This window comes from Lygodium microphyllum, chromosome 23 (genome assembly GCF_053477565.2).
Source record: "Lygodium microphyllum isolate KBCC chromosome 23, Lygodium_microphyllum_v1.1.10, whole genome shotgun sequence".
In the NCBI taxonomy this organism is placed as follows: Eukaryota; Viridiplantae; Streptophyta; class Polypodiopsida; order Schizaeales; family Lygodiaceae; genus Lygodium; species Lygodium microphyllum.
The window spans coordinates 41,735,157-41,759,056 of record NC_141157.1 but is presented as its reverse complement, the minus strand read 5'-3'; positions in this window follow the sequence as shown (position 1 = coordinate 41,759,056).

The window sequence follows — 23,900 nt, the reverse complement described above, 5'->3', positions numbered from 1 at the left end:
GTTTTGTTCTGATTTTCTTCTATATGAAGCATGGATTGATGATTGATGAAGATTGAGATCTTTTGAAAGCCTATTGAATAGTTTTTGATAGCGGAATGGTTTGAGTATGAGTTATGAGGTTCTGATGACCTTCTGTAGAGCCTATGTCTCTGCTCTATCTCTATATTGTAACTGTACTGTAGCTGCTCTGATACTGTACTGTAACTGTTCTGTAGACCTTCTGTAAGTGTTCTGTAGAATGTATGTGGGACTTTGGAAAAGTTTTCTAACCTTTGGAAAGGATGAATCTAAGTTCAAAAGAGCTTAAAAAAGTGGAAGAAGCAGCTACTGAAGACTGAGTGATAGTGACAGTAGTGAGCTGTGAAAAGATACTGTAGTGACTCTGGTGACTCTTCATATCAGACATACCTCTTGGGAGGTGCATCCACGACCTAAGAAAGATTATTGAGGGTTATTATGACAGTATTGTAGTGAGGATATGATGTACTATTGAGAGAGAGAGAGAGAGAGAGAGAGAGAGAGCCAGAGATAGTCAATTCTATCAAAACAGTGTAACTGTATATGAGAGATTGAGAGAGAGAACAATGAAGACATTGAAGATGAATAATATGTGATTGATTTCCATTCAAAGATGGTGTATTCTTCTATGTTCTTTGTTCTATTGATGGATTCTATGAAGATGTTGAAGATTATGGTTGATTTTATCAAATCCGTGGGAGAAATCTACTATGATGCTGCTTGAAGATTTGCTATTTTCTTTGTTTTGGTCATCAAAAGAATGAAATAAAAGCTTGTTAATGTTACAAGATAGATTTTCTTGCAGTGGAATCCCCTTTTCCTTGGTGTTCCTCTTGGGGCTCCAAAGCTACATAAAAATTTTCAAAATTTTTTGAGCAAAAATCACCCTCCAAATAGCCTCCCGTAAATTGCATAGAAATTGCCCTTTTTCAGTCTTCAAACCAACTAGTTCTTCTTCTCTGCAGTATGAACTGATGGACTGTGAACCATTTTGGGCAATAATGAGTTCATGGGCTCTAGAATGTGGACACAATTCCACCAAATAACCAGTTCACCCCTTGACCAATATGAACATGGTTTAAGTTAAAGGTTTTTTTAAAGCCTTAATGGATAATGCTTTGAAGCTGGAGGTTCTCGCCACGATGATGTAGGGGGACATCCTTCTATGTTGTGTTCTCCCAGTTTGGGAAAATATTGGACATTGTTGCGAGCAAAATGTTGAAGCTGATGGGACAGGAATGGGTTGTGTTCGATGATGTTACTGCAGCTACGAATGCTCGATCCTGTTCGACGATGTTACTGTAGCTACGACAAGTCTGTGTCACTCCTTTCTGAAAGGAGAAGGGGATTGTAGTTTGCATAATCATGACTGCACATGAAATGGGCATCCCTTGTGTGACAGTGCAGTCAACTATTGATTGACAGGCTCTGCATGTTCACCTTGTAGAAGGGCACGTGGCACTTGGCCTTCTTAGGACCATCCTTGCCTCCAACGACACTATCGGTTGCCTTTGTCCCTTCCTAGCCTCGTTTGAATCTGTCTCACGCCATCTTAGAGTAATCGACAACATACTCAGATACTCGGATACTCCATGATTAGATATGGAGATTAAAGCTCTTCCAAACAAGCATAATCAATCTCCTCTAAGCCCCCCAGATTTCGGCATCAATCTATGAATTGATTTCAAACAAAAAAAAAAACATTGATTCATTGTTGTCATACATGATTTCCAGCATGCTTTCTCTTTACGTATGCATCCAAAATGAGCTCAATCGCTCAAAATTCAAGCCTCAATGGCTCTCTCAAGCCGGATACCTGCTGTGGGTGTCTTAGATCAAGACTAGTACCTGATTTCAATGGCAGACAACAAGCTGGAACCTCAATGTAGACCTCGATTCGATGCCCTCCTCGCTCCAATCTTGAGTTCCTGCACTCGTGCTCTGATACCAACTGAAAAAAAGAGGGGGAGAGATGCGCAACAAAGAGTGGATGGCATGGGATATTGAGGCTCAACCATTTTTTATGTTCATCTTCTTCTTTCTTCCTTCATCCATTCTCACAGTCACCTACAAGTGGTATACTCAAAGTGATAGATACCCTCAACTTAAGGACACTTTACATATGCTTGTACTTTAGATACATACAACCATAGAATATGACTTAGGATATGCCATATTTATCAACATGATTGAGTATATCCCTTGTCATGAGGACGAGCGAGACTAGATGCATATCCTTGCTACAATCAACATGTCATATTCAGACAATGAGGAATAGAGCAATAGCTACTAAGGCAGTTGGTCCAAGTACCAAACAACAAGTGAGAGCTCCATGAGATATTAGAGCACCTAATTGACAAGTTAGCTAGTAACCCATCACCAAACCTTAAACCACTTGAATATATCTTGAACGAACCTAAGTGGTGATGGACCAAAGTTCACGGCTTAAACTTGATGTACAATTGGGCCTTAGTCACACTGACAAGAAGGACGAGCCATATGAAGACTTAGGAGATGATGAGTAGTCAACAAAGATAGCTCTAATGATGACAAATATGAGGATTGTTGTTCCTTCAATGATGAGAGTGAAAGGGAAATTTACACTATAGAATGTGACATTGAGGGACGGGTGATAGAGAGAATACGAGTAGATTCCAAACTATGCAATGAAAATGTCTTTAGAATTGAAAGAGGAGTCATGTGCATGGATTGCAATTGCACATGGTTGGAGCACATAGGTGCAATAGACTTTGAGCAAGCATGCCTAACCCAACCAAGTGCCACACCATTGCTTAGGATAGATTCACCATCAGAGCTATGACCACTAGGGAGAGACTCCCTCTTCTAGCAAAGATAGAGAGTTTGATTCCAAATCAAAAGTAAGCTCAAATAGTGATCCCAAAATACCTTGACCTTATAAGACTAGATGCACCAAAGGGGACTTACCTGTCCACCTAAGGCATCAAAGGTTAAAGGAGGAAAGAAGGAAATAGCCTAAGGATGCACAGGTAGAGGAGCAAAGAAAACTGCAAGACCTATAAAAAAGATTCGCTAAGTTCAAGAAAGGAGATAGGGTAGTGATCTTGTTGGGAGCCAAACACCAGGGGCAAGCAAGCGAACCAATAGACGGACTTGCCAAGGTCAAGGAGGTCAATTTATCCAAGGAGGGGGAGACATATCGACCTGTCTTTATAGCCAATGACTTGACTGAGGAAGAGCAAGCAAGTCTCATTGCTCTCTTGTGAGAGTATATAGACATCTTTGCTTGGTCCAAGAACTCAAAGGGGTAGATCTAAGTGTAGTGACTCACAATATACCCATGACACTTGACACAATGCTAGTCAAGCAGTGATTGTATTCCATGAATCCAAAGCATGCTCACGCTACCAAGGAAGAAATTGATATGCTAATGAGAGCAAGATTCATATACAAGATTGATCACACAGACTGGGTTTCACCCATAGTCATCATACTAAAGAAGAACGGGAAGATCAGAGTGTGTGTCAATTATAAAAAGGTAAACGCTACTATGAAGAGAGATAATTATCCATTGCTATACACTAAGGACATGCTTGAGAAAGTGGCTGGTAAAGAGGCCTACAGTTTCTTGGACGGCTTCTCGGGGTACAATAAGGTGCAAGTGCACCCTGACGATAGGCACAAGTCCGCCTTTGCCACTGAGTGGGGAGTCTTTGCGTACATAGTCATGCCCTTCAGGTTGACTAACATGCCTACCTTCCAAAGGCTCATGTGTGCTCTATTCAAGGATATACTTAGGAAGAATTTAGAGTTTTTCATCGATGATCTGTTTGTTTGCTCTACTTGGAAGGAACACTTAGACAAACTTCGAGTTGTCTTTGAACGGTATCGATTATATCATCTCTCATTGAACCCTTTAAAGTGTGACTTCTGGGTGAAGCACAGATGCATCCTAGGGCATGTGGTGTTAAGGAATGGCATTGCCAAAAACTTCTTGAAAGTTGATCTTCCACCACCAAACTGATTACAAGGGAGTTCAGTGCTTTCTAGGCCATACAGGGTATTATCGGCAGTTTGTGTTGAACTATGCACTGATTGCCAGACCTCTATACAAGTTGTTGATTATATTCAAGTGGATGGAGGAATGCCAACATGCATATGAGGAGTTGAAAAAGGCTCTAACCACTACACCAATTCTACGAGCCCCAGACTGGACAATCACTTTTCATGTTCACATTAACACTTCTAAATTTATTGTAGGAGTTGTGTTGTGCCACCCTGGTGAATACAACTTAGACTATCCTATGAGATTTGTTAGCATACAACTCATATATAAAAAAATGAATTACTCGACAACAGAGAGAGAGGGTTTAGCCATGGTGTTTGCTGTAAAGAATTTTTGGCACTATCTTTTAGCTACACCCTTTACCTTCTTTGTTGACCACCATCAGGCCTTGCTTTACCTTGTTAATAAATCGTGCACTATAGGATGCATACCTCGATGGTTGCTTCTGCTTTTAGAATTTGACTTCTCCGTAGTTGTAAGTAAAGGAAAGCAGCATTATATGGTTGACCATATGTCTGATGGACCTAAAAACGGGCCGGCACTGGCTCATGCACTAGCCGGACCTCGTCACTATGCACAAGACAACCCCTCGGCCTCGCGGCCAGGAGCGTCTATCAAAATCTCTGCCTTCCTACACATTGTGTTTGTAATACGTTGTAGTCCAACTGATCCTAACCCAATATTACTCCTCAGAGGGAGTCCCTTTCACATAGCCAAAAGGCTCGAATCACATACACATGGGGTTCCTCCTACGGCTGAATGCCGTCAACCCTCTGCGACTCTCCTACACCTTGGGGATTGGCCCCTCGATGCGTCGCTCAACATTTAGACATTTCGCACAAACGTCGCTCAAGGTACCAAATAAGCGTGTCCAGGAATGTACCATTGTCCTTACTTGATTTCCCCTTTAGGATCCCACGACTAGCCTACAGCATGGGTATCTCACTGCCTCTCAACGTAGGTCATGTTCCAAAACCAATTGCAATGCATGTCCAGGAGCTGATCACCGATACTCTTAAATTCTTTTCATGCTCCATGCATTTGGTGGATGTCTAGTGCTCAAACATTTAGCAAAACAGTATCGTGCACAAGTGCAAAACATTCTTTTAATGGTTTCCAACTACCGCTCGTGCTTCGTGGCATGGGCCTAGCACCGAGGTGATCCTCGTGCTACTAAGCTCTTGATCTTAATTATCATCCGTCCTAAATGCTATGCATAGGAATCAGCAACTTTCCCATCATTTCACACGGCATTTAGACATATTTCAACTTCTCTACCCTTCCCCGTTTAAGTATTGCATCGTTGGATAGATTTATAGGGTATTTCACCATCATTTTATGTGGAAAAAACAGAAAAAGACACACTAGAACAAGAAGGCAGGGTTGAACTGAGGCAAATCCTCATGTTTCAGTCCCCACAAACATTCACAAACATTGTTCTTATTTATCCTTATTTTGCGGAACCCAAAATGCATTTTTCCCCTATTTTTTAGGGTTTTTCCACCATTTTCTTGTATTTTCCCTTATTTCTATGCATTATTTAATTGCTGAAAATTAAGAACAGGTTATGGGCTGTGGCCCTTAGTTCCTTCTTGCAGAAAAATGAAAGTTTAGTTGATGTTCCTATTTACTTTCCCATTTTTATGCCAAAAACCCTCATTTTCCTTTGTTTTTTCATGTTTTTCGTGTTTTAACATATTATTTTGAACCACAAAATTCATATTTTTCTGATTTTTTGATCATGACCAGCAAGAACTCATAGAAAACAGCAACATGAACAATTATTATCCCACATGAACAACATTTCATCAATCAAAACCCATAAAAGCTCAAATTTCCTTTGAAAATTTTAAATTACCACTTATTTGCGTGTTTCGGGTTTCATGTCCATGGCTGTAAATTTGGAAAACAGCAGCACTTCATGTCCAGCACAATCACCAATCACCATTTCCAGCCCGTGGAGCAATCCGATCCATGCCGGACAAGCCTCCATCATTCTTTCTTCTTCCTTCTTCTCCCCACATGAACTTGCCTTTAGAAGAGAGAGAGGGAGGAGAGAGAAAGACTGAAATCAGAATTCTCCAAAGAGACCACCATTTCTCGGGCGAGAGGCGGCGATAGAGTCCACAGACAGAGGGGAATGAAGCCCCATAATCCATTGGGGGGGTTGTTTGCAGCAGTCATGATGCCTCTCATCCATTCATGGCGCATTTTTCGGGCGCCATCTTCTTCCACGTTTTTTCATGCCTCTTCATTCTCTCTCCACGTTTTTTGCTTCATAAGGTGCATAAAATTTTTGGGGGGGGTCCAAACTCAAAAGGCATGCTCAAATTTGGCCTCCCAAGTGTCCACCTTTTCATATCTTGATCGTTTCCTTGGCCATTTCCCCGTCCGGACTCCGAATTGAGCTCTGAAAAATCCTGGGCGTCCGGCTTAGCATCCCGCATTGGCCAGTAGCTCGTGTCAATCCGCATGACCGTCTGAAAAATTATGAAAAATCAACAAGTGTCGCTCGGGCGCCTTTAAAGCACTGTGGCGCTTAAAATCGTCCTAGATCGAGCCGCCGCCTTTGACATTGAATATTTTTCCCTTGATATTCATAATTTTTAGCTATTTTTAAGCACTTCCCGTCTCCTAAATTCCGCTTTCATTGGCGACCACGGGATAGGGCGACACAGCCCGTCGAATCCACGAACATATCTGCACATAAACAACCAAAGAAGCATCAAACTGATACAAAACAAATATATAATAAAACTCAGCACAATGCTTCCCCTACCCCTGGACAGAACCAAAGCATGATATCCACAAGGAATAGGCCTAGCATCATCTAATAGAAGATCGGAAGTGAGTCACTAACCAGCTGCTCCAACACAGCCAAACTGAAAAGAACTGTCAAAGAGGTTGCCCTAAGTGGTAGTCTGAACTGCCTACCTAACTAAGGACAACAGAACCAGGAGTTCCTCTTAGGCGAGGACCCCTATAGCCAGATCAAAAGATATATATATATATTTTTTATTTTTTTTTATTTTTTTTAAAGCACATTTCAGCTTTTAGGTTTTTTTATTTCCATACTCCGGCGTGTAAAAAGGAGGAAGCTGAGCGTAGTGACCCAAGGAGGACAGGGCATCGGCCTCAGGACCTGTCTCGGCACCCAAGGACCTACCAAGCCCTCGCGAGGCGACACTTAATCCTTTTCTAATGCTCACTTTTATTTTCGCTCCAACCTTCCTTGTTTTGGTATTATTTATCCAGCAAGAAGCCACCCCTAGGAAGACAAGGTATCGGCCCCGGGTCTGACTCGTCCCCAGGAACCTACCAGGCCTTCGCAAGGCAATGAGCAACGGCTTATATATTTTCATTTCTTTTCTTTTCTTTGCTTTTCTTTGAGAGGGGTTAGAACCCCTTTTTACACACCTTCGTATTGATATTCATCTTTTAGGATATTCAGGATTTCTTGGCATCATCATTATTATCTTCTGGCAGGCTTCTCTAACTGCCTCACTACTAACAAGAACTCCTAGAACGGCTGCCTAGCAGGCTAGCAGAACAGGGCCACTAAGACTTCCTTCTAAAACAGGTCTTTCAATGTCTAACAATGTCGTTGCAGGAGGCAATGACTACTCCAACCTCCCTCAAACATACTTAGCCTAAACTTGGAACTTCATGCCTTGGTTGCCGATCCCTAACAAAAATAGATCCCCTCGACAAGTACAGATACACATATAACATGAAAGAAAGGCACTCGTAAAGGAGAAATATCACCTGGATTGACCACAAGAAGCTTCCATCGCAGCAAACGCTCCTCCAGGCTCCATCAAATTCCATAAAACACGAAATCTGTCCAGCACAACACTAAAACAAAAACCCAATTAAACGTACCTGCACTAGACAGGAAAATGGCCCTCTTGGCCTAATGAAATCAGGCATGACTTTGCTACAAAACTGAATCGGCCCTCTTGGCCTAATGAAATAAAACAATACTATGCAGAACATCCACCTGGAAACAACCATGATAGACATCAAAGCATACCATTCCCAGGGGAACAATGGCTCGTAGCCCTAAACTAGGTGCATTAAATTATGACCTATCCCCCCTGCGTATATCGCAAGAGGTGTTCGCATCACATGTCGTCGAACCAGTCTGTGGGTCCAAGATAATAAAGGCAGATGAGTCTCGCTTACCCTCTGCATCACCCAAATCAACCATCGTCTGCCAAAGAGGGCATGTTCAAAAAGCATACCCCACAAACGACCAGGTCCTGTCTCACCATCAATAGATATATCGGGACAAGGGCCACAATTAAAGAAGAGGTCTTCTTCATACGCAAAATTAGCCAAAGATTCGGCAAACTGATTCCAACTCCTCGGGATCAGCTGAAAAGACACTCTATCAAATTCGTCTAGCAGGGCTATGGCAGTATGATGGTACATACAAAGGACGGGGTTTCGTACCATGTACGTCCCATTGAGTTGATTTAAAACCAACTGAGAGTCCCCTTTTACCAACAACTGGCAAATACCACCCTTCTTTGCAATATTCAAACCCATAATCAGGGCTTTGTATTCTGCCATATTATTGGTAAAATTCGCCCCGAGATAAGCAGCTAACTTCATGACAATGCGTCGTCGGGGGTCTTGGATGACAACTCCTACACTTCCTTTTTTGCATGCACCCCTGGACGCCCCATCAAAGTACAAGGTGTACGTCCATAAAGGGTTTACATATCCCGCCATTCTGAACTCTACTCGTAATTATGGTAATCGAAATTCAGCATATTCAACGGGTGGACTGTAGGCTCCATCCCTCCATCATCATTGAATTCAACAGGGATGCTCGTCAAAATTTGTAGGCAGTGATGGCAGAAGACCTTGATCTCCCAAATAAATGTCCCGCCTTCTTGCTCAATCACCTTGTATCCTTTGCTCCACCAAATGAGCTTCCCTTGATGATACCTCTGTTCTAAATATGGGTGTTCTAAATAAGGGATCAGACGACCCATCAACCTCTATCACGATTTCCTTGCAGATGTTTGATCGATCTCGCCTAGACCTGCAAGGCAGTCATAGCATTAGTGCAATCAGAAGTAATAAGGTTTAATCTTATTAAGATTAACCTTATTTTTAAATTCTATCCCCTCAAGGTCAGCTAACAACACTGTAGATTTATTCTTTCCTATTCTAACGATCCTATAGGGCCCATCCCATTTGGGCTCTAGCTTGCCTGGAAATAATTCACGTCGTGCGTCATAATACAGAACAAGCTGTCCTTTCTTGAAGGTGTATTTCTTGGCTTTGAGGTCGTGTAGCTTCTTCATTCGGCGCTTCGCCACTTCTTGGTGCAATAAGCTCTGCAGCTTAATCTCATCTAAATGTGCCAGTGTCGTCAAGTGCTCAAAAAGTGTGTCTTCATCTCTCAAAGAATGATTGATGGCAAACCGAATAGTCGGCAGCTCAATTTGTAGAGGCAAGACACACTCCTCCCCATATACTAACTTGAACGGGGTATGGCCAGTGGCTCGTTTGAAGGTCGTATTATAAGCCCACACTGCCACGTATAACTTTTTATCCCAATCCCGTTTCTTTTCCGACACAATTTTGGACAGGATGCCCACAAGCTGCTTGTTGGTGCTTTCAACTTGCCCATTGGCTTCCGGGTTATAGGGGGTTGTCTTGTTATGCTTGATTTGCCACAGCTCTGTCAAACCTTTGATCACCTTATTTAGGAAATGGGTTCCGCGGTCCGACACTAATTCTTTCGGCGGACCAAACCGGCATATTATCTGCTCTAAAAGGAAACTAGCAGTTTCTTTAGCATCATCTTTCCTTGTTGCACGTGCTTCTGACCACTTTGTGAAGTAGTCAGTTGTGACAATGATGTACCTCTTTTGCGTAGTCGACGACGGAGTAATAGGACCCACAAAGTCTATTCCCCACTTCTCAAATGGAAGTATCGCCATAATAGGGGTGAGTGGTCGTTTCCTATTCTCTCGACTATCATGTCGTTGGCAAATATCGCATCGCTTAACATACGCAAACGCATCCTGGAAGATGGCAGGCCACCAATAACCTGCTCTTAAAGCCTTCTGTGCTGTAAGCCGTCCAGCAAAATGGCCACCGCAAGCAGAATCATGGCACTCTTCCAAAATGAATGGCACCTCGTCAGGCATCACACACCGGCGATAGATGTCATCAACCCCTTGCCGATATAATGTACCTGCGATCAAGGCAAACTTTAACGCTTGCTGCTTAATTTTCCTTTTCTCAGCCTTAGATAATTCGGATCCCGCCTCTCCCGTTGATAAATAATGCGTTATTGCAGCATACCAGGAGGGAATAGATGCCGTATCTATTTTAAATAACCACTCCATATCACTACCTTCAGCCACAGATTCTTTCGGCTCCCCAAAGTCCACAAGACATTCCACGATGCCTTGCAACCTTGGTGGCTTACTCTTGATTTCATAATCAAATTCCTGCAAAGTGATTAACCACTTCGCTAAACGATCAGGCGGCTGTAGCTTATTCATCAATAATCGAAGCCCCTCTGCCTTCGTATAAAGCACGACTTTCTCATAGAGAATGTAATGCCTGAATTTCTTGGTCCCAAAGACCATCACTAGACACAATTTCTCCATGTAAGTATAGTTGATTTCGGATACCCCTAGCTTCCGACTAGCAAAAGCAATCGGGTGGTACCACTTCTCTTCCCAAAATTGGGCTAAACAGCAGCTGATACTATACATGGTGGCTGCTGAAAATATATAGAATATCTCACCTCTTTTAGGTGCTTTTAAAACGGGCGCTCTTGCTAGCTCTTGTTTCACATCCTCGAATGCTACCTTACAAGTGTCACCCCATACAAACGAACAGCTAAAGGACAATAAATTTGTAAGCGGCAACGTTCTTTCTGCCAAGGCGTTGATGAATCTACGATAGTAACCAACCGAAGACAGAAAGCTATGAACCTCCTTCGGAGTGCATGGTGGACCCATGGCAACTATAACTTTGACCTTCTCAGGGTCTGTCGCAATTCCTACCGAACTGACCACATGACCCAGCAACAGCCCATAAGGTACTCCAAAAACACACTTCCGTGGGTTTAAGGCGATGCAAAATTGTCTACAGCGCTCAAAGCATTTTCTTAAAATGATCAACTGCCTTGCTCTCACGGTGGCGGCCCCTAAGTCATCAATGAACACCTTCAACTCTTCAGGGGATATGTCACCGAATGTCTTATCTGCTGTTCGTTGCCACGAACTAGGCGCATTGCATAAACCAAAGGCCATCACATGGTACGCAAAAGTACCAAATACGGTAATGAAAGTTGTTTTCAACTTGTCCTCTTCTGCAATTGCCATTTGGTTATATCCTGCAAAGCAATCCATAAATGAATATATCTCCCTACCCGCTAATTGATCCAAAATCTGGTCAATAAATGGCAATGGGTAGTAGTCCTTAACTGTCTGCTTATTCAGCTCTCTAAAGTCTACACATAAACGGATTTGATTATTCTTCTTCTTTCTAATCACAACTGGCGAACACCATTCCGTGTGTTGCACAGGAAAAATCAAACCCGCTTTTCGAAGCTTCTGTAACTCTTCAAACAGCCCGTCCCTCAATTCGAAAGGCATACGCCTTACTTTCTGCCATACAGGACGATTGCCCTCTTTCAACGGAATTGTATGAACAGCAAGGCTAGGAGGGATGCCTCTCAACTCATCATAACTCCAGGCAAAGATATCACAGAATTCCTGGATCAAGGCCACATAGTCCTCCCTTTCTGCTGTACTGAGCATAGAACCTAATTTGATTGGCCCGAATCATCAGGCGTACCAAGGTCTAGCTCGATAACATCTGCATCTCTTATACGATCTTGGGCCTCTATCGGCTCATTCAAAGTGATCTGATAGATGTCCTCTGTGGTGGATCCCTCTTTGGACTCATCACTCGATGATGTCTCACTGCCAGATAAATCTTCTAATGTCTCCAATTCTGTAGAAGATAGAGGAGCTCTCTCACTCTGCGGGGACTCAGGATAAGCATCAACCACCACACGCTCGGCACCTCTGCCGAATATCAATCGACCGGCGGGTATATCTACTTGGCAGTCCGCTTGCAAGATCCAAGGTCGTCCAAGTAATACTTGATAACTTGGCCGCCCTGCAAAACGAATCACCCTAAAGTCCAACAGGCATTCTACATTTGCAACAGTGACATGGACCTTAGTAATGCAGCCTTCCGGCTGTCTCAAACTGTCATCTGCCATTCTGAGAATTGTGGAGGTATCTTTCTGAATTGCAAGACCCAACCTTTCCATCAGTTCGGAACTCATAATGTTAACAGATGATCCCGTGTCGACAATGGCATAATCTACTAATATCCCATCGACATAGGCTGCAACCCTTGGGCAATGCTTCTCAGCATGCTCGAACCAGTCATCACCAACTCGCGCAATACCCAAAGGTTCTACAATATACCCGGTACGTAGAATCTTTCTAAATTCCTTGCGTACTCCTGGGGAAAGCTTAATAAGCTGTAAAAGATTCACATCCGGCTTGACTTCGCAAAGAGAGCCCGCCAAATCGAATTCATGATAGTTCGATAGAGCTCGCTTTTCACGCCAGACCATCCGCTCTTTAGGTCGCTGAACCGGCTTTATTGCCTCTTTCTTAACTTTCACCTTCTTCTTTGGTGGTTCCTTATCGGCTTTACTTTCTACGGGCTTCAAAGGTCCCCCTTCCATGGCAGGATCCAAAACTTGCGTTCCTTTATCGCCCTGTTTAGGGTTTCCGTCGACAGGCTTATCCTTGTCGGCTCCTCTACCCTTTTGACCTCTTGTAAGAACAGCTCGCAGATTAGAGGTTTCAGCATCATTAACGCGTACAGCCTCAATCAAACTAACCCCACTACCACTAGGTAGCTCCTCCACTGTAGTCTTTGGTCGTTGAAGTATTTGTTTAGGCCCATTTTCTGGCTGGGAGTCATTTCCTTGGGCACGATGATTAACAGGCCCTGGTTGCCGACTTCCTCGCTGGAGGGAACTGATCTTACTCCAGCAAGTAGCTACTAAATGGCCAGATTTTCCACAAATGTCGCACTTAACATTTGGGCAATTCCTTGGATAGTGCTGCCCACCACACCACTTGCAACTAAACCTCGAAGGTGCACCCTCCTCTGGGTATCTACTTCCTATTAAATTTTGTTGTTTTTTAAGGAAGTTGACATCAACGGCTATTTGTCGATACTGTTCCGTAATCATGTCGGTATAATGCTTCATCATGTCCTTAACCTCGCCAAGAACATTGGAAGAACTCGACTCATAGCCTTGTTCATTACCATGTCGTTCAATCGGCCTAACAATTCGATTAGGCACAGGCTGTTGAGCTGCAGGCATGGTGTTAGAATTGACCGCCTGGCCTCCACTACTTGGAGCCATTTGACTGCCCATAGGCATCGACATGCTAGGGGGAGCTGGTAATAAAGGGACATTCTGCATCATGTTCCCTCTCCCACTAGGATTAGCCATCGCTATCCCTTGACCACTACTGCCATTGGTCATTGCCACATTGTTTCCCAATACTAAACCCATATTCGAATTGCCGCGAGAAGCATAGGCTGCTTGTAGTCGGGATTCCACCTCTTGTGCTCGTGTAATGGCAGTATCTATATCCCCCAAGGGGACACTACTCAACTGCAATTGGATATTAAAGTCCAAACCATGTAGGAAATATTGCAATTGGGCAGCTGCGGGGATAGGGATAGAGGTGTCCAACTTACGGAAAACCTCTTTTATCTTCTTTGCATAAGCACGAATATCTTCATGTGGTTCTTGGCGGGTCACGTTGAGTACACGCAACCAATATTGCCCACCCCTTTCAGGGGCAAACTCCCTTCGAAAAGCTCCATAGAATTCATCAATGTTCAATATGGTTCCGGCTTCTAAACCATGATACCATATAGCAGCTCTTCCTTTGAGAGTCATATTGAAGAACATCATCAAATGTCCTTCCTCTTGAATGCGACAGTTAAACATCAGCTTTTGAAACTCCCTAATGTGGAGTTCCGCATCTTCCTCAACTAACCCATTAAAAATGGGTAGCGGGTAACCTAGAGCCGGCAAATCCGTCGTTCCTGCTGGAATTGCAATAGGCTGCGCCATGACGCAGATTAAATTTGCTCTAGGAATAAGGAACGGTGGGGTTACACCTCCCGTACTTGACGTGGACTGGCTTATAGAAGGAAGGAGAGCACTAGAGCTTCCACCTTCTCCTAACTTACTACTTGTGGTCCTAAGACCACTAGATCCACTCCCTCGTAAGGGTTCAGCACCGCTACGCTTAGGGGAATATCTCCTAAAAATTTCAGCACGTCGCCTAGCTCTTTCGTCTCTTTCTTGCTTTTGGATTTCTGCTAGACGATTCTTATCAATAAATAACAGATCAATCTCAGTATCCTTTGGCATAAACTGCTAGTTGGTCCCTAAACAACCAGGATTCGAGAACCGCCACTTTTAAGCGGCTCCCGGCAGACGCACCACTGATGGACCTAAAAACGGGCCGGCACTGGCTCATGCACTAGCCGGACCTCGTCACTATGCACAAGACAACCCCTCGGCCTCGCGGCCAGGAGCGTCTATCAAAATCTATGCCTTCCTACACATTGCGTTTGTAATACGTTGTAGTCCAACTGATCCTAACCCAATATTACTCCTCAGAGGGAGTCCCTTTCACATAGCCAAAAGGCTCGAATCACATACACATGGGGTTCCTCCTACGGCTGAATGCCATCAACCCTTTGCGACTCTCCTACACCTTGGGGATTGGCCCCTCGATGCGTCGCTCAACATTTAGACATTTCGCACAAACGTCGCTCAAGGTACCAAATAAGCGTGTCCAGGAATGTACCATTGTCCTTACTTGATTTCCCCTTTAGGATCCCACGACTAGCCTACAGCATGGGTATCTCACTGCCTCTCAACGTAGGTCGTGTTCCAAAACCAATTGCAATGCATGTCCAGGAGCTGATCACCGATACTCTTAAATTCTTTTCATGCTCCATGCATTTGGTGGATGTCTAGTGCTCAAACATTTAGCAAAACAGTATCGTGCATAAGTGCAAAACATTCTTTTAATGGTTTCCAACTACCGCTCGTGCTTCGTGGCATGGGCCTAGCACCGAGGTGATCCTCGTGCTACTAAGCTCTTGATCTTAATTATCATCCGTCCTAAATGCTATGCATAGAAATCAGCAACTTTCCCATCATTTCACACGGCATTTAGACATATTTCAACTTCTCTACCCTTCCCCGTTTAAGTATTGCATCGTTGGATAGATTTATAGGGTATTTCACCATCATTTTATGTGGAAAAAACAGAAAAAGACACACTAGAACAAGAAGGCGGGGTTGAACTGAGGCAAATCCTCATGCTTCAGTCCCCACAAACATTCACAAACATTGTTCTTATTTATCCTTATTTTTCGGAACCCAAAATGCATTTTTCCCCTATTTTTTAGGGTTTTTTCACCATTTTCTTGTATTTTCCCTTATTTCTATGCATTATTTAATTGCTGAAAATTAAGAACAGGTTATGGGCTATGGTCCTTAGTTCCTTCTTGCAAAAAAATGAAAGTTTAGTTGATGTTCCTATTTACTTTCCCATTTTTATGCCAAAAACCCTCATTTTCCTTTGTTTTTTCATGTTTTTCGTGTTTTAACATATTATTTTCAACCACAAAATGCATATTTTTCTGATTTTTTTATCATGACCAGCAAGAACTCATAGAAAACAGCAACATGAACAATTATTATCCCACATGAACAACATTTCATCAATCAAAACCCATAAAAGCTCAAATTTCCTTTGAAAATTTTAAATTACCGCTTATTTGCGTGTTTCGGGTTTCATGTCCATGGCTGTAAATTTGGAAAACAGCAGCACTTCATGTCCAGCACAATCACCAATCGCCATTTCCAGCCCGTGGAGCAATCCGATCCATGCCGGACAAGCCTCCATCATTCTTTCTTCTTCCTTCTTCTCCCCACATGAACTTGCCTTTAGAAGAGAGAGAGGGAGGAGAGAGAAAGACTGAAATCAGAATTCTCCAAAGAGACCACCATTTCTCGGGCGAGAGCCGGCGATAGAGTCCACAGACAGAGGGGAATGAAGCCCCATAATCCATTGGGGGGGTTGTTTGCAGCAGCCATGATGCCTCTCATCCATTCATGGCGCATTTTTCGGGCGCCATCTTCTTCCACGTTTTTTCATGCCTCTTCATTCTCTCTCCACGTTTTTTGCTTCATAAGGTGCATAAAATTTTTGGGGGGGTCTAAACTCAAAAGGCATGCTCAAATTTGCCCTCCCAAGTGTCCACCTTTTCATATCTTGATCGTTTCCTTGGCCATTTCCCCGTCCGGACTCCGAATTGAGCTCTGAAAAATCCTGGGCGTCCGGCTTAGCATCCCGCATTGGCCAGTAGCTCGTGTCAACCCGCACGACCGTCTGAAAAATTATGAAAAATCAACAAGTGTCGCTCGGGCGCCTTTAAAGCACTGTGGCGCTTAAAATCGTCCTAGATCGAGCCGCCGCCTTTGACATTGAATATTTTTCCCTTGATATTCATAATTTTTAGCTATTTTTAAGCACTTCCCGTCTCCTAAATTCCGCTCTCAATGTCTCCCATCCCCATGGGAGAAGTTGCTGGGCAAGGCATTGCAGACAAACTACCTGATGCCCATCTATTAAGCCTATCCAATGAAAGAGATTTGTTTAGAGCTTATTTGATGCCTTATTGGGGACAGATGAGATAGTCCAAGTACTTGAGCATGGACTTCGTAAATGACCAATAGAAAAAGCTTGACTTAGGCGACTCATTCTCAAAATCCAACATTATCAGTTGACAGGAGACCAACTCTATCGGCCAGGGCAAGATGGATTGTTGTGCAGATGTGTGTGAAAGCAAGAAATGCATGATGTATAGAGGCACATGACAAAATAGCAAGAGGGCATTTCAGCACAGACACAATAGCTTGTAAGATGGTGCAGTCTCATCTATGGTGGCCTACTCTTTTTCGAAATGCAACACGATTCGTAAAGCACTATGATGAGTGCCAAAAGACCAAGGTACTAGTTTGCAAGGAAAAAATGGAGTTGAGTCCAATCATTGCAAGGCAACCATTTGAGAAATGGGCAATCAACTTCATTGGGTCAATCAATCTCGCAGCACAATACTCACAAGCGAAATACATCATTGTTGCATACACTATCTCACAAAGTGGATGGAAGCACGAGCTACGAGAAAGAATGACACTAGGACCACTGCCAGGTTCCTTTGGGAGCAGGTAATCTCAAGATTTGGCTGCCCCATTGAACTCATTAGCGACCAAGGCACACACTTCATCAATGAAGTGATTGCTCATCTCCTATCCACTTTTCTAATCATCCATTAGAAATCCTTACCATACTATCCTCAGGCTAATGGCCAGACCGATTCTACAAATAAAATTCTAGTAAATGTCCTAACCAAGGTAGTCTCTACTTTGCCAGGGAGACTGGGATAACAAACTCATGGTAGCCTTATGGGCCTACCACATAGCTTATAAAACATCTATTGAATAGACCCCCTTCAGGTTGACCTACGGGACAGAAGCAATTCTACTTGTAGAGTTCTTCATTCCTAGCTTGAGAATTGCTCATCAAGAGAGATGGGACGGAAAGGAGGCATGGACAGAGTGCCTAGTTGAGCTAGAACACTTATAGAAAACTTGACTTTTAGCCACCCATGCGCTAATATGTGGGAAGGAAAGACATAAAAGCTGGTTTGACAAGCACATCAAGTAGCGCAATTTTGAATAGGGAGACTTGGTAGTGATGCACTGAGTCAAGGGACATAAGCAAAAAATGAAGTTTAGAGGGCTAGAGCCTTTCAAAGTTTGCACCATTAGTCAAATTGGCAATGTAGAGCTTGAAACCCTAGAGGGTGAGGGCATAGGCTTCTTCAATGGTAGTAGTTTCATAAAGAAGTATTATCCTTTCCGCACCCACTGCATGAGTCACCAATGCTAGAATCCCTTGTCAATGTGTGAGTGGCCACTATCAGAGAGGTTGGCGACGAGGATGAGAAAGCAGTAGAACCAACCTACCTAAGCATAACGGTTACTGCCAAGAAAACACACACCTTCAATGCATTGATCGATGAGGGAGCTGACTTTAATGTCTTAACTCACAATCACTGGACTCACATTGGAAAACCACAGTTGCAGCCCACCAACTCCAAACTCAGCCCATATGGGGGGTCCGATCATATGACTCTTGGGAAAGTGTAAGGCTCACGTCTCTATCGAGTTTGAAAGCATACCAATGATCTTCTATGTGTTTCTAAACACAAAAGATGCAGGTATGGAATTGATGTTAGGACGCACATTTAAAAAGAAAGCTCATTGTAATGTCAACTACGAGTCCCAGTGTATTTGCCTCACCATAGGCAACATACATATAGTCACCACTTTTAGCAAGGCCTGCATGACTCCTTCAAAGTCCACAAAGCCATTGGTAGAGAAACCCACCGTCAATTCTAAGAAGGGGGTCATGACTCATCACCACCCACCAAACCTAAAGACCTACAAACCACTAAAGCAAAAAATAAGACCCTTGAACCAAGGCTTCAATGGATACTTAAACATCAAGGCGTACCACCTAGGAGCAAACATCCATGGCCCCGCAAGGCTAAGGACCCACGCTCAAAAATTAGGAGGCCAAGACAAAACTATAGACATCGACATATGGTCCAATGGGTCTTTAAGACCTTATTGCAAGCACAAGGCTACTATGCGGGTAATACTTAGATCTGGGTACCGAAAGCCAAAACGGCCAAAGGCCCTACTCAAACTCCCCCCTCAAGCTTGACCACACAAAACATCAACATAGATTAGGCACTTAGGCCACAAGAGACTCAAGCTGCTAAATCCATAGAACCTTTGAAGTCTAGGCCTGTAGAATTTAAAATAATCTATAGGCCAAAACCGCAGCCTCCTGCTACTACTAAACTCTATCTTAACCTAGGCCTACTAGTTTCCCTCAGGCCTCAGAAGCACCATTTGCAGCCATAGCCCAACCTATTGAACAAGAGGCCAAGTCATAACCTCAGAAGCAACTCAAGCCGCAACAATCAACTGCTGCTGAACTCTGTAGTTTAGTCAAACCCCAACCACCTACTGGAGGCCTTAAACCCTCTTATGAGTGGATATCAATTCTAACCTTGGCCGTGGACTTCACCGAGAACACGGGGGATGACTTGGTTGCTTTTCTTAGACTCTTAGATGACATCGTGTCGCTTGCTAAAAGATATGACTACTTGGACTTAGACATTTTGGAAGAGCCTTTAGCAACGGAGGTGCATATGCTACCTTGCTCATGGGAAGAATTTGAATTTGTATTCGTTAAGGCTGCTGAAGTAGTTGAGGAGTTAATCGCCATCGAGACTTCCCGCAAGCAAGCACATAAGCAACGCCTCATCACATCATATGACAAGCGCACTGCCTATGCCACTGACCATGAAATTGAAGAGTTGAAGTACACTGCCTATGCCAACAACTCTTCTTTCTTGAGGAAATGGTATGCTCTCTGACTTCAATGGGTACTTGAGGGCTATCAAATCATGACTAATGCTAAACAGAGATGTGCTATCAAAACCTCGGAATATGACCCTACTTATGTAGCTCCAACCTCCTATAGGGTTTTGACAACAAATCGTAACAGACCCCTAGAAGAGCACCTCCTATCCCATTCGTATTTAGATCATATTCTAATTGAAGGGGAGTTACACATTGCTGGCTGAATCGATTCCGGTGACTTCCTAATGGATGTCCTTACCTACATCACTCATGTAGGCATTCGACCTATCAACATGGACCACTATACTAAAATGGAATACAATCCAAACTTCTATGCTTGGCTCATGTAGATGTGAAGCACCACACATAGGCATGCTGAATGCCCTTAGCCCTATAACCTCTAATCCTAGGAAGGATCCTTCTCATTCTCAAGGGGGGAGGGGGTAAGGTGAAATCAAATAGGTAATGTGAATGAGACGCGCAAGGAAAACTAAAAATCCTCAATCAATGTATGAAATAGATGAAAAATTAAATTGTGAATTGAGAAAAAATGTCATAAAATTTTGGAATGAATAGACTACTTGAAGGAAAAGTCTACTACTATGCTTAAGCATTTCAAGTCAGCAAGCATGTAGTCTTTCCTTCTACGACTAATTATTTTGAAAAGAACTAATGTTGAATATGGCTTCATGGCATGCACCCATCATGGAAGGCCAAGAAAACTCTGGCAAGTTTCCTTTCTCAGAAGAAGAACAAGCAAAATACAGCCTCTTAGTGGAGACGAGGGCCTTCAACCAGTTTAAATTTTGGCATGTCTTCAACCTAGTAGATGTAGCCAGGACTGTGAGGTAGATTTTTAAGCAGTGCAATTTGCAAAAATATATGGAAGCAGTGAGCCAAGGGGTAGATTACAACCATTGCATTGAGTTCTTATGAACTTTTAATAGGAACCATGGCACTGTGACTGTGCAGGAGGGAGAAGAAACTCATCAGGTGCAAATTGAATTGACCCCAGAGTTGGTAGAAAGAGAATTGGGCCTAGCAAACAAAATGGAGAGAAAGTAGAAGAGAAATGTATATGCCATGCTGGGGATGGACAAGGTGATGGTCCACACCAATGATGGTATGAGCTTGGCCGATATTTTAGATCCTGAATTCCAACTCCTGGCCAAGATGGTGCACACATTGTTCTCTAGTCAGAGGCATAACACAATCATGAGCCGCATTAATGTCCCCTTGCTAGAGAGCATTGCATCAAGATCACTGGATGAGGTGAACCTAAATGGCTTCGTGGGAAAGAACATGGAGACCTCGAGGCAACAGAAGGATAGCCTGTAGGAGGAGATTCCCCTGCCACCAAGGCTAAAAGAAAAGCTTCATCTTCAAAGGCCTCAACCATTGGATTCGGTGGGGTCCTTACCACCATCATTAGAGAAGCCTTGGGGCAAGGGCAGGGAGAAGGAGAAGGAGTTGATGAAACAATGAGTACATTGCCACCTCACCATGAACAAGAGGCACAATCCAGTGGTGAAAGGACGATGAGTGAGGATAAAGAGGAAAGAGAACAGGAAGAGAAGTCTAGCCATGGAGAGGCTAAGAAGACAAAGAGGAAAATTGCACATAAAAAGCAAGAAGAGGAAAGAAGGAAAAAAGAAAAAGCAAACTTACAAAAGGCTTGCAAGGATTCTAAGAAGGTCAAGGAAGAAAGGAAAAGGAAGGAAGAGGAAGAATCAAAGAGAGCAGAGGAGGAATCTAGGAGAACAGAGGAAGAAAGAAAGAGAAAGGAAGATGAAGAGGAGGAGGAGTTGAAAAGAAAGGAGGATGAATATATAGCCCTTGCAACGCATAGATCCATTGAGCAGCAGTCTGCGGTGCCCATGTTCCAAAAATCATACCACTTGCAGTACAAGAAGGCAAGGGCAATGCCCCAATCACCCCCATTCCTACTCTCTTGGTGCCCACCATTACCACCACCATATCCACAGCTAGCTCAACAGCTCAAGTGGACGCCAGTAACCTAATGACCTGGGTACAATACTTTGTGAATAAGGAAATGAGCCAATGAATAAAAGAAGGGACCCCTATGTGGTAGGAACCAAAAGGTCGGTAGCAACAAATGCCAAGTCTAGACAAGACTTGAAGAAGAAATAGAAGGCGAAAACCTCTACAACCTCTATCCCTTTAACAAAGATGCCACTTGTCGAGTACAATGAATATGTCAAGGAGCTTCTCTCTCAACTAAAGAAAGACAAAGAAGAGAAAAAGATAACAGTGGTAGAGCTAGAAGCAAAAAAAGAGGCCATGGCTGCATTTTAGTTGGAGAAAACCCGCCAAATAGCCATGGCCGTAGTGAGCTCAAAGAATAGCTATAGGCTAAAGATGAAGCAGAAGCCAATTGGTAGGCAAGATTGGATGAAGAGATTGAATCCCTAGTGCACCTATGAAGCCACAATACCAAGATCATAGGGCTCTATGAAGACTTGTACGCAGAGGTGGAGAAGATCAGTAAAGCCACATAGGAACTAGAGGCAATGAGGGAGGAAAGAGCATGCAAGTACGAAGAAGAAGTGGAGAAATTGAAAAAAATGCAATCTCTCAAAACAAGAAGATCAACAGAGACTGAAAAGAGAAATGGAAGATCAAGAATAGAGGCTAACGGTACCAACTCAGAGGCAAGTGGAAAAGCCTCAAGGAGATGACGAAAAGAGTAGATGAATGGGCAACTCATAATGAAAGAAGAGTCAAAACCTTGGCGTGCTGTCTGGCTTAGGTTGAAAAAGATAAAGTACTAGCTGAAAGCCAAGCAGAGGTTGCCCAAGTGGGCTTTGAAGCCCAGCAACGTGCCTTCCTCCAATACACTGCTTGATGTCACTCAAACGAAGGAAGGGGAGGCCATTGAAACCATCAAGAAGAAGCTAGGGATTGCACTTAGGGCCTTGAGAGTAGGCCTACAGATGCCACTACAACATGTGGGAGTCAGCTTAACCCTTGAAGAGCAATGAAGATACCTATTGTTAGCAAGCTTGACACCACATGAAAAAGATACAGTGGGTTTCATGGAAGGGATACATTAGGAAACCCAACAAGGAGATGAGGTTGGCACAAAGCTTTGAGATGGAGCCTCATGAAGAAGAACCGGCCCCATAGCCTCCTTTCCCACCACGGCTACAACAAGCAGACGCATCCAAAGAAAGAAGGGTTGCACTTAAGAAAAATATAAAAAAAAAGGTTGAGGAAGCAAGGAGAAGATTGAATGCTAGACCTATACTAGTGCCACCCGCACCTTATTCCACTGAGCTAGGATAATTTCCCAGTGAGCTTCCATGTTGACCTGGTAATCTGGGAACAATAGGAAACTACTCGAAATCCCTTTGATCTTAACTTCCAATTCCTGGCCAATTTGCACAGGGTTTTGCTGATCAAGGTGGTGGAAGAAGTGATTAACATTGGAAGCAGGCTCGGGGAGAAATGGCTGGCTAAGGGAGAGTAGAACCCCACCCTTTGGAAAATGATGCAGAATTTTGGCAAAACAAGGTTTTTGAGGTTTGAGATTAGTATTGGTGGGCTACGAGCGCCAACCTAAATGGAGAAGGCCACGATCGGTACGACTTCCCTATAGTCTACAATGTGAATTGTACTAAGCCTAAAGAGGCCCTTGTCTTCACCTCACAAGATTTGTATGACTCCATAGCCTGCTTTGTAGATGAATTCTCCTTGTGCCCTGATCCTACATTCATTACTACATGTAATTACCTTAGACTACTTAGAATACTACTTAGGCAAAATCCCACTCCACAGAACGCGGCCTTCCAACCCTCTATTTTGATCCCAATGCCATAGATAGCTATGCCATGGCTCGAATGATTATGTGCATTGTTCTTCTCCCTTCATTTTGTTTATCCCTTCTAGAAGATATGAATGATAGCTGCTTTACGCATTGCAATCAACCATTTCTCTCTACTACCACTCTCCAAGTTTACCTAAACCTCAAAGGGTATTTACAAAGTTGGCAATTATTGAATAAATCTCTTAGGCCCCCTTCTCCACCCCACTCAAATGACGAAGATTAGCTCTCATCCTACCTATATAATCCAAAATAAAAATAAAAAGAAAAGGCCAAAAAGAAAAGAAAAGAAAAGAGAGAGAGAAAGAAACAAGAAAACAAAGATGAAAAGAGAAGAAATCACAAAGAAAAGCAGTTCACCCCCACATAGACCACAGTCA